This window comes from Diospyros lotus, chromosome 4 (genome assembly GCF_014633365.1).
Source record: "Diospyros lotus cultivar Yz01 chromosome 4, ASM1463336v1, whole genome shotgun sequence".
NCBI lineage: Eukaryota > Viridiplantae > Streptophyta > Magnoliopsida > Ericales > Ebenaceae > Diospyros > Diospyros lotus.
This window is the reverse complement of record NC_068341.1, coordinates 14,652,130-14,664,496: the sequence shown is the minus strand read 5'-3', so window position 1 is coordinate 14,664,496 and position 12,367 is coordinate 14,652,130. Positions and strand designations below refer to the sequence as shown.

At 41.0% G+C, this 12,367-nt stretch overlaps 1 protein-coding gene across 2 annotated transcripts in view; it reads right to left on the bottom strand.

Moving 5' to 3' along the window:
• Positions 1 to 619: 619 nt before the first annotated feature.
• Positions 620 to 12,367, bottom strand: part of LOC127800711 (protein ALTERED SEED GERMINATION 2) — an 85,647-nt gene continuing 73,899 nt past the window's right edge. The window contains exons 20-21 of one of the 2 annotated variants that reach the window (XR_008022836.1): positions 7,203 to 7,255; positions 620 to 1,089 (exon numbers count right to left, since the gene is read on the bottom strand). The gene's annotated coding sequence lies outside the window, so the exon portion shown is untranslated. The remainder of the gene's footprint in view (positions 1,090 to 7,202; positions 7,256 to 12,367) is intronic. The other variant, XM_052335488.1, reaches the window with a different exon arrangement.

Here is a 12,367-nt window from a genome sequence, read left to right as displayed (position 1 = left end):
TTAAATGATTTTTTTTTGTTAACTGAACGAATTTTTTATACTTAATTTACTCCATAAAGATCTACATTTTAACTCACCAAAAAAATTTAGATCTTCGCCAAATATTTGTTAAGTCAAAGATAATGTAAGTTGATTTAAAATCATTGAGAGAGAGAGAGAGAGAGAGAGAGAGAAGTAGAACAAACAACAATATGAGAAGGAAAGACGAAAGCTACCAACTTCTAAGGACCTTGCATATATCCTGTATCTAATTTTCTCATAAAATCTTCATAAACTTATCTTTTTTTCTACTCTAAGGTCGAGAGATTTGAAATGATATCATTTTAAATGACACCTGTGTAGTTCTCCCTTTAAATCTATTTCTTGAGTCTAAACCCAAGAATTTGAAACCAAATTTAAATGGTTCCAAGAATTACTTAACCAAAACTTAGATCTGAAATTTCAAATTCCAACATGAATTCAACGATCGTTTTTATGCTGACTTGGGAAGTTACTTATTGTCAAGCTGTCACACTAAACCTTATTAAGAATCCACTACTAGTCAAATCAAATCTGCAAATTAGATGTATATGACAGCGTCAAACAGACAAAACAAAAAGGTTGCCGGCACTGAAAAAAATGAAGCAAAAACTAAATAGACATGCATCATCAATATCATGCAAATATTGGCATATTACAGAGCGCTAATGAGGTATAGGACTGGCGTAACTATACATTGATTGTTTCTCATCATATGACAAATGTAACATTTACAACTTTACAAAAGGCTAACCTACCAAACCACATATTAACAGACAGTCACAAGATTTACTTCTAATGATTGTCCGAACTATACTTCCCTCAACGGATCAATTTATTTAGCCAACGGATGGAAATTTAGAGGGGTACGAGACAGGACTAAACAAAAGCAGAAAAATCTATTTATTAACCAACCATTGATTTACCAGACCAAGTTGCCTCACTTTATTTTCCCAAAACTTATGTTACCCACCACTTCTTGACTTCGGAATCAGCATTTGTCATCATGCAAAAGAGGGGCATATTTATTTTCCCAACTTCCACAGCAACGCCATCTTTACGTCCAACCGTCTGCACAATGCAAAAGAAGGGCCAATTGGATGGTTACTAATATTGCCAAATACAAAAAAATCTATAGGCTCCTGCTAAGAGATGCTTATGACATGCTTTAGATGTAGATAGTACAATTATTTAGTAGTCAATCGAACTCTATTCCTGGATCGTACCGGCCCAATCTCGACCTTTGGCTCACATCCCAATCTTGGCCCTTGACCTTAGCCCTGCGCCAGCCTGTAGCAACACCATCACCGCCACATGCTGGGTGCTCCCGTGCCTACTCAAGATCTCATCCTCATTAATGACGGATCTCATCCACGTTAATAAGGGTTTCATCGGCACCATGCCACCATTAGGGAGCTTCATTGGTGCTAAATATTTAGTTTTATCCAGTGTTCTAAAAGGCGTTAAGACGCTAGTCGGGCGCTAGATCGGACCCTAGTGCTTAGGGCGCCTAGGCGGGGCCTAAAAAAATTGCTGTTTTCAGCACATTAACCTACATTATTTTGTAACATTTGTTGTTTTCTTGCATTATTTTGTACTTTCATCTAATAATAAATCACACAAATTAAATTATTTATTAACAATGATTTAACCCATAAAATGTATTTTTCTTGACTTTTTTTCCCACAAATTTCTCTTAAATTTTCCAACTGTTGCCCATTTTTTGACTACTGCTTTGACTTATGTTTGGTCTCCCCCCCCCCCCCCCCCCAACAAGTTCTATTCTTCTAAATCTCTGGTCTCCCACACGAGTTCCATTCTTCTCTCCTAAGTCTCTCATCTCCCAGTCCTAGACGAGTTCCATTATTCTCTGCTCCCAGACGAGGTAAAGAGCCTGCCTCCTCCTTTTCCACTTCTCGGAGCAATGACAGTTATGGCGTGTTCTTGAGCTTCAGAGACGAGGACACTTCATACACCTTCGTCCTACAAGGCTCTTACAAATTGCAGCGGCCAGGCCGTGCGCGACCATCTCTACACGTCTCTTACAAATCGCAGCGGTCAGGTCGTGCGCGACCCAGGTAGGTAGGCGACCTATGTTGCGCTCGACCCAGGTGGCTAGGTGCTAGAGTTGGTTTAATAAACATACTTATTTGAGTGTCAGAGTGCTTGCAGGTGCCAGCCATCCTTTGGAGTTCGTTCCTTGCTGTCACGAGCTCATGTCCAACCACCATCCTTTTGGGTCGGAAGGAACATCTGGCGCCCACCGTGGGACCTGATAAAACTTACCTATCTCATAAGTCTCACCAAAACATGCCATGGTCAGAACTAGAAGTGTTCCCAACCCAGAAAACCCAAATACTAACCGCCCGCTAGAAAGCCCAGCAACCATGGAGGTCCTCCTCCAGACCATTCAACAGTTTCAAAACCAAATGGTTGAGTTAATCCAAAATCAGCAGCGTGACTAACACAATGAAAGGGTTAATGACGCAGAAGGTCGTCGCCACCACTAGGCTACCCATACCCCTATTCCCCTACCTTTTACACCCCTCTGCTCCTTAGGCCATCCCTTTTCAGAGTTCATCATGGCCGTATCTTTGTCGGATGGTTTCCACATCCCCAATACTTTGGAGCCATATGATGGCACTAATGACGCCCAAGAGCACTTGACCATGTTCAATGTCACGATATTGTTGATTGGAAGCATAGATTCAATCATGTGCCACACATTCCCCAACACGTTAAAGAAGTCGATCATGCTATGATTCTCCTCCCTGGAACCAAACTCTATCCATGAATTTTTCGAGCTAACCATACACTTTCTCACCCACTTTTCCACCAGCCATGCACACCAAAAAACATCAGCAAGCCTCATTAACCTAGCCTCATTAACTTGAGACAAGGAGTAAATGAGCTACTCCGAGCTTTCTTGCACAGGTTTAATCAGGAGGTCGTCCCGATTAGAGATCTGAACCCGACAGCTTCCCTACACATTATTATGGCTAGGATGAAACTAGGATCCTTTGCTAACTCACTAGCTTCGAAAGCCCCTCGCCGACCTGGATGATCTCAGGCAATGGGCTACGGGCTACATAAACATAGAGGAAGTGTCAGCTGCTCGGGACAGTGATATCCAGCCACAACCAGTCCACTAGCTGAGCACCAATGTCTTCCCGAGAGGGACCCTGGTCAAAGACAAGAAAATAGAGACCGCAACAAGGGATGAAGGGAATCAGCTCGAATCCCCGAGCCACCTCAAGTGCGCTACGATACATATACTCCCCTCACAACCAGACGAGACCGAATTTTCCAGGAGGTTTACAACTCAAGGGTTATCCTGCTCTTGGACACCAACGAGCAACAACCTTCCCACGACAACATTGATCCCAACAAGCGGTGTGATTATCATCGCATGTTCGGGCACACAACTAAAGAATGTGCCGTCTTGAAAGACCAGATCGAGCGCTTGGTCAGGGAAGGTTACCTTTGCTAATACACTTATAGGACAGATCGAAGACAGTCCTCGCAACGTAATCTAGACAGGCGAAGGAGCCACATTTCTCAGAGGCGATCGCGAGCGGACAAAAGGCGAAATGTTGGACCGCCCCTGAACAATCAAATAGCTAGGGTCATTGACACTATTTTTGGAGCATTTATAGGTCGAGGAGACTCGAGTTTGGCAATAAAGTAATACCTTCGGACAGTAATGTCGGTAAATAATGTCAAGAGGAAGCTAAAAAGGATGGCCCGACACCCAATGATCTCTTTCACCAACATGGACTTTTGAGGGGATTGATCAGAACCTTGAAGACTCCATGGTAGTCTCGGTCGTTGTCACCAATTTCCTAGTAAATAAGTGATGCGGTCACCAATCAAGACCCGGCCCAAAGCTGACTCTCGACCACGCCGGAACAATATTTTAATACTTCTTAAGTTTTTAGAATTCTACTTGATTTAGGATTCAATTTCATATTTCTACTTGATTTAGGATTCTACTTCATGTTGGATTAAAATTTATTTCTATTAGGATTCTAGTTGGATTTTGTTTTCCAAATATTAGATGGATTTGGATTAGCCAAATACTATAAATATGCCTAGGATCTAGAGTTTGTAATCAAGTTTTTCTCCTGACGCAGCGTGTAGCGCGAGTGTGAAGAAAACACACCAAAATAAACACTTGAAAGAGCAAACTTCAATGGCCGAAGCTTGGCTTTCAAGAAGACGCAAAAACAAGACTGTTTTGCTAAGAAAACCTAAATAGGTTGCTGAAATTTGATTAAGAAAAACTTGATTACAAACTCTAGATCCTAGGCATATTTATAGTATTTGGCTAATTCAAATCCATCTAATATTTGGAAAACAAAATCCAACTAGAATCCTAATAGAAATAAATTTTAATCCAACATGAAGTAGAATCCTAAATCAAGTAGAAATATGAAATTGAATCCTAAATCAAGTAGAATTCTAAAAACTTAAGAAGTATTAAAATATTGTTCCGGCTTGGTCGAGAGTCAGCTTTGGGCCGGGTCTTGATTGGTGATCGCATCAGAAAGTGAGGCCAGAATAATCCTGGAGGGGCCTGATAGTCTGACACTCGAACAATCCCTCCGTTTCAACTTCAAGACAAGCAACAATCAGGCAGAATATATGAGGCCCTCATAGCTAGACTAAATTTGGCAAGGGAAATGGGAATAGCTCAGGTGGTCACAAAGAGTGATTCCTAGTTGGTGACCAATCAAGTCAAAGGCGAATTCCAAACAAAAGACTCGTAACTCGGCTAATACCTCAATAAGGTTATAACTTTATTAGAGTCGTTTAAATACTTTGAAATTGAGTATATCCCAAGGGAGCAAAACTTGCGGGCAACCCTGCTCTCAAAATGGACTAGTACAAAAAGGGTTGAAAATAAGCAGTCTGTCATATAAGAAGCCTTGGACTTACCCACTGTCAACCTAACTGACGTTCAAGTCGTGGAGACGACACCAGAATTCTAGGGTTCCGCCATCATCCAATTCCTACAAGATGGGACGCTTCCTATTGATGCTGAGGAAGTCAAGAAACTTAAAAAGTCATCCTACTTCTTTACCTTACTTGGAGATCAATTGTACAAAAAAGGCTTTTTCGCACCACTCCTCAAATGTGTTGACATCGACCAGTCGACATATATCATGGCCAAAGTGCACGAAGGAGTGTGCGCAAGCCATCTCGGAGGATGGTCCTTGGCAGCAAAGGTATTGAGAGCCAGATACTATTGGCCGACAATGCGAAATGATTGTCTAGCCTATGTAAAGCGTTGCTACAAATGCTAGAGGTTTGCAAGCGCACATCATTCCCCACCAAAAAGGCTCCACAACCTCAGCAGCGCTTGGGCATTTTACAAATGAGGGATAGACATCCTCGGGCCTTTCCCGATCGCCCTAGGACAACTCAAGTTCATAATAGTGGCAGTTGATTATTTTACCAAATGGATCGAAGCTGGGCCCTGGCCACAATCATTACTGAAAAGATCAAAAGGTTTATTTGGAAAAATATCGTCTGTCGATACGGCTTATCCGGGATGCTGTCTTCCGACAATAGTACTCAGTTCACTAACAACAAGCTCCAAAAATTTTGCAAAGAGCTCAATATCTGCTAAGTCTTCACCTCAGTCGAGCACCTGCAGACCAACGACCAACCTGAGGCCGCCAACAAAATCATCTTGGCCAAGTTAAAAGAAATGACTCGACCACACCAAGGGCGCATGGCCAAAAGAACTCCCTATGGTGCTATGGTCATACCACACCACGACTCAAACTTCAACCATGGAGACACCTTTTCGACTCACCTATGAGTCCGAAGCTATGATCTTGGTGGAAGTTGGGGAGCCCACTCCCAGGCAATAACATTTCCAAGAGGACATCAACAATGAGGAATAAAAAGCCGACCTCGATCTCATCCAACAAATCTAAGATCGGGCCCATATTCGTGAACAAGTTGTCAAGCAAAGGGCAACCCGAAAATATAATAAAAATGTCAGGCCCAAATGATTTCAAGAAGAAGACTTGATCTTGAGAAACATCAAAGACCCAAGGCAACAACTCGGAGAAAGGAAGCTTGACGCTAATTGGGAAGGTCCTTATCGGGTCATTAATAACCTCAGCAACGGAGCCTACCACCTGGCCGAGCTCTCTGGGCAACCCTTGCCAAGGTCATGGAATGCAGACAGCCTGCGACGATATTATACCTAAGTAACTATTTTAAGTACTTTTCTGTATCATTCAATTAACTAAATTCTGCTCAGTCAAGTCAATTCCAATCATTCATTATTCATTATGTCATTGCACGGGTACAAGCCTAGATTTCATCTTATGTTCTTCCAACATTTGATATTCATCGGGCATTCACCTATATGTTATGTGATTGCCTGTCATCAATAAAATCGGAGGTTATTCAATTGGAACATCTTGAAGACCTATCTTTCACCTTGAAAATTATCTATATTAAAGACTTAATTTTTTATCATTGAACTCGAACTATCCTTTATCACGGGAAACAATGAGGCTACTCTTAGTCCATACCGACATCTCTCCCAAGCTGTGCTTCGTGTATCAAACTGACGCGATCAGTCCACCCCCAAGCACCCAGGTCTACCCCGGCGGGCAAACCTTGAGGCCTTGCCTCTCTTTTGTCGTGTCGTCTACTATCCTTGGGATCAGACAGGGGCGAGGGTCAGTTCGGCACTATTGGACCTCGAGTCACCTCGGTCCAAGTCATGCTTCGTGTATCAAATCGATGTGGTTAGTCCGCCCCTAAGGGCCTGAGTCTACCCTAGCAAGGGGACCTTGAGGCCTTGCCTCTCTCATTTTCACCACGCCTCGCATCAAACAGGCACAGACAGATCTCGAGTTATCTTAGTCTTACTCAAACTCATGCCTTGTATCAAATAGGCGTTAGTAGACCTCAAGTCACCTCAGTCTCGTCCAAACCATGCCTTGTAGGCACAAACGGACCACAAGTTACCTCAATCTTACTCAAAACTCACGCCTTATATCAAACAGGCATTGACAGACCTTGAGTCACCTCAGTCTCGCCCAAACCACGCCTTGTATCAAACAAGCACAAACGAACCTCGAGTTACCTCGACCTTACTCAAACTCATACCTTGTATCAAACACATATTAACAGACCTTGAGTCACCTTGGTCTCACCTGAGCCATGCCTCAAATCAAATAGGCGCAACGACCTCAGCTCACCTGGCACCCTACACCAATCAAGACATTCGAATAAATACTACAACAAAGTGTCATGACCTAAGGATCCATAGAAGGGCAATATAATAATAGGTTGATAATAGTTGTTAGAAAATATTTTAGATATTTTAGCATTTGGTTAGAAACACATAGGTGTTGTTATGCAGTTAGTTAGGAGCAAATATGTCTATATAAGGCTATGTAAACGGATGTAATTTTCACACTTGAATTAATGAAATGAAATCTTTAGTTTCTCTCTCTACAATTCTCTCCATTCTCCCTCTCGTTTCTTCTCTACATCTCGCCCTTATTTCTCTCTAAATTACTCCCCCATTTTTGTCCAATTTCCCCCTAATTCCTTATGTTCTTGATTCTATTCAATCAGATCTTTCTGATTGCCAATCGTACCCTAGACTAAACCCTAGGTACATGACAATTGGTATCATAACCAATGGTTCTTGGTTGTGGTTTCGATTCATTTTGAAGGCTGTTGAAATCAATTTCAGTGATTAAATCCTAGGACTAGAGATTCAACAGAATAAGCGAGTTCAAGTATTCCAACGAGCTTGGATGGTATCTCGGTTGAGAATTAATTTTCGGTTAAGATCTGGGAAGTTGTGACCATCGACCAAGGCGTGAAGTGGATGTAAATTGGACGACCTTGCATTTGGAGTGATTGCGAGCAAGTATGAAAGTGGTTGATCCATCGTGTTAGTCGATTCTAATCGGCAATTTAGTTACAAATCAAATGCACTAAATTTAGGTGAATTCCAACACACCTTGGATGGTGATTGGGTAAGTGATGCAGTCTGGGACTTCTAGAAACTCCTATCCGAGTTTTGAAATCGAAGACAACCATTGGATCTCAGAATTGATTCTTTAATAGGAGTTGTCGTATAAGTGGCAGGGATTCCAACAATCCTTGGCAGTAGGTTTGGGAAGAAGCAACAATTTTCGACGATATACGCTTGAAGTGGTCAGTGATTGGGTGAATACTCCACTGGGAATCTTGATTGGCGTTGATTATGGGTAGGTACTAGGTAGCGATCAGTTGCAAGCCATAATTGAATGCAGACTTAGGAGGAGAAGCAAGAGGTGGACGTCCGACCACGAATTTCGGTAAGCTCCGCATAAAGTGGAAATAGGTTGGGGTAATCGTTGAATCACATCAATCGCACACAGTTTGGGCAATCTTGGATTTGCTGTGATCGAGTGTTGGAAATGATTGCAGTGGGCGATTCCATTGGAGAACTCCGTCGATCTGGTGAAATTCTGGGGAGTGGAAGGAATACACGTAAATCTCCACAAATTCGATTATCTTGGCGACAAAATTTAGGGACAAATCAACCATGTTCGTTAATAAAAAGTGGAGCAAATCTTAAGGAATAGCTGATCCATAGTGGTTCGTTGCAGTGAATTTCAACGATTAGCTTGGATTGGGTAATTGTTTGGCAGTCCTGGACTCCTGATCAGCAATTAATTGCAGATCAAGAAATCTAATAGTTGTGGATCGAATGTGCAACACAGTATAAATTAGAGGAAGATTAGGAATCAGGAAGCAGTACCATAAGGTGACTGTTGTGAAATAGATATAGAAGGGAAGTATATGTCATGACCCTATGAACAATAAAAGGGTATTATTGTAATAGGATAAAATAGTTTGTTAGGGATATTTTAGCAAGTGGTTAGAAGCACATGGGAGCATGTGCTAGGCTATTAGAAGGCAAATATGCCTATAAAAGATTGCTGTAATGGTTTGTTTTGTTATCCAAGAAATTAATGATTTGAAAACCTATTTTCCTCCTCTTCCAAATTCTCTCCCCTTTCTTGATCTTCATCTCCCTCTTTTCTGTTCTTCTAATCCCCCTAACACTTCTTCTAATCTCTCCCTCATTCTTCCAATTTCCTTCTTAATCTCCTCTGTTCTTGGCTTTAGTTGAATCGGATTCTTTCGATTCCCAAACTAATCCTAGGTTAAGCCCTAGGATCATGACAATTGGTATCAGAGCAGTCCATCCTTGGCTGTGGTGATTATCGACTGTTTCGACGGTGATTATCGGTGAGTTCCGATGGTGATTATCGGCTGTTGGTAGGCCATTGTTTCCAATTCGATTTGGAGGATATTAAGGTCGGTAGTGAACGAGAGAGAGCAAAGCAATTCTCACCAACTGCATCAATTCATCCTAAGCAGTTCGAATTTGAAAGGTGGAGTAGCGTCAGGAGGTGATGGCCACGATTCTCAACAACCCAGACGAATTCAAGGAGCTACCATCGGCTAGTGGTCCTCAGCTCAGGAGGTCGTGACTGGCGCCGGAGTTACAAGCGATCGCGGTTGTGCAGCGGGTTTCTGGCAATCTTGGTTTGGTCGGTGATTGGGCAGAACCTGAGAAAGGAAGCGTTGATTCATCACTGGTTGGGTTATCACTGGCAAGAGGTTTGCGATTAGAAGTGATCGCAGGTAGAGAGAAATCGGAGGAAGGAGACGAGAGGCTAAGCAAATTTGCCGACTGATTGGGCCAATGATTGTCGAAAGGGATTTTCTGGAAGCAAGGCGATTCCAGCCGGGAGCGTGCGACTCAAGAGGGTGACCTCAGAAGCAGAGTTGCGCAGCAGGTTCCGAAATCCACGGCGAGCAAGCAAGTTCGATCCGACTTCTTTGCTTGTGAGTTCCGACACCGTAGGCTGCTAATTTCCAAGTCGAAAAGCGTTTGAGGCAAGAATAGAAGGCTGGGCAGCAGGCGAGCCAGGAAGTCACGACTGGTGTAGGAGTTCCGAGCGATCATAATTGTCCAAGATTAAGCAATCTTGGTTGAAGATTTAGAGTCGGTGATTCTCGGCGACTCCTAGGAGCGATTCAGCGATAGAGAACCCCCAGTGGCACTGGCCGATTGGCTTCGAGGGTAATCAAAGCTGGTTCGGCGGAAGTTAGGTAATTCTTGTTTGTCGTTGGGAGGTGAAGTAGGTTAGGCAAGTCCTCCGACCAGTTCTTGATGGCTCCAAAGGTGGTGGAATAGGTCTTGGATCTCAGCTAAGAAGCCCAGCAATTTCGGTATCTGATTCCAGCAAGGTTTGGAGCAGCTAGGAGTGGATTGTGGAAGGCGAATTGGGATGGGTGATTCTTGGCTGTGAATTCCAACGCTCTTTTGCGGTAATTATGATCCGACTTCATTAATGAAGTAGTAATTTCAGGTGGTAATTCCAATCAAATCCTAGGTTGCTAGTAAGGTAAACAAAGGTTAATTTTGGCTTTGAATTTTGGGATACCTTGTTTGAAAAAGAGCAGTATGTATATAGCTCCTTGGTCTTCAAAGTATGTTGATTGTGAAAAATCAGCTAAAGGGAGCAGTGCATACATGGAGTAGATGAGCCCTAAATTGCAGCAAAATAATGCTTCATTTTCAGCTGGAATGGAGCTTTAATGGCAGCCAAAGAATGCTGCATTTTCAGTTGACCCAAAGCATCAAATTTGGGAAAAGAAGTTTGAGAATGAGACTAGCCGAAGGGACAAAGGAACCAACAAAGGGTTTGATGAAGAGAGCAAGAAATTTGGCCTTATGATACACGAGAAGTTGCAAGAGTTCGCGATGATACTTATTAAGAAGTATCATTACAATTTTCCGGTGGAATATTTTAATCATTATCATGGAAGCTTTAACAAGGAGGAATTTCTTGGAATGGAGCAGCAGGAAGAGAAGCTGAAAGAAAGAACAAACAAGGAAGCAAGGAGCGTTGATCATTTTATGGAAGAGTGGGAGCATGAATCAAAAGTGAAGAAAAGGCAGAACTAGAAGCAGAACTGCTATGAAGATGGCCTACTTGTAGCTGAAATATCTTCCAATGTTGTGAATGTGTGTAGAACTGATCCTAAAATGTGCCAGAATGTTGCTGTAAATTTTGAGGTTGAGGAGCAACAACAATTGAAGGCTAAAAGATTAGATAACGTGGAGGGATTTTTATCAAACGATAAGAGGGAAACAACCCCAGCAGAAGGAAGACTTGCTGATCCTAAACAATGCCACCATACACTACAAGAAAAATGATATTTCGTGACGAGTTTTTTTGTGATGAGGAAAATTTCCTCACCAAATATCACTTTTGGTGATGAGATTTTTGGGTCGTCGCCAAAAGTGAACTTTTGGTGAGGACAATAAAAGGTAATCACCCAAAATTGGCACTCTAATTTTTGGCCCTCAAATTTTTCCAGACATATGGCAGGAAAATTTTCAACGATGATATTATTACTTTTGGTGACGAAAAATAGTCATCACCAAAATTAATTTTTTCAGCGATGATATTATTAACTTTTGGTGACGAAAAATAGTCATCACCAAAAGTAATTTTTTCAGCGATGATATTATTTCTTTTGGTGAAAAAAAATAGTCATTACCAAAAGTATTTTTTGAGATAACTAAAAAGTCAACACTAAATTAGTTCATCATTACAACTTTCCACCCTTGATAATTATCATTAATAATTAATAAATTATCATAAATTATTATTTAATTTATTTAATAATCATCATAATTTAAATTGTAATGGCCCAAAATTATCATTTTTAATGTCATTGAACATGCTTTGGAGATTTGATGTGATAGCGTTATTGCTTGAAATTTTATCATGTATTAGTGGGTCCTTATTTAAGTTTTATATGTATATTCATATTACTATTATTATTGTTTTATATGTATATTCATATTACTATTATTATTATGGTTAATATTATTCTTGTTGTTGTTAATATTATTATTATTGTTAGTAATATTTAAATTATTATTAATATTGTTATTATTATTATCATCATTATTATTATTATTATTAGTATTATTATTATTAATATGATTGCTAATATTATTATTATCATTGCTGTTGGTAATATGTATGTTGTTATCATTATTATATATATTATTGTTATTATTATCCTTATTATTTTTATTGTTATTGTTATTATCAATATTACAATTACAATTATTATTATTAGTATTTTTATCATTAAACAATGTGCTCGTGTATATGCATAGCCGTGCATCACCAAAAATGGCTGGATGAGTTCCCAGGCCGCATTATTAGATTTATCGGCCGGGGGGGGGGGGGGGGGGCAACGGTGGTGAGAGATAGAAAGAGTG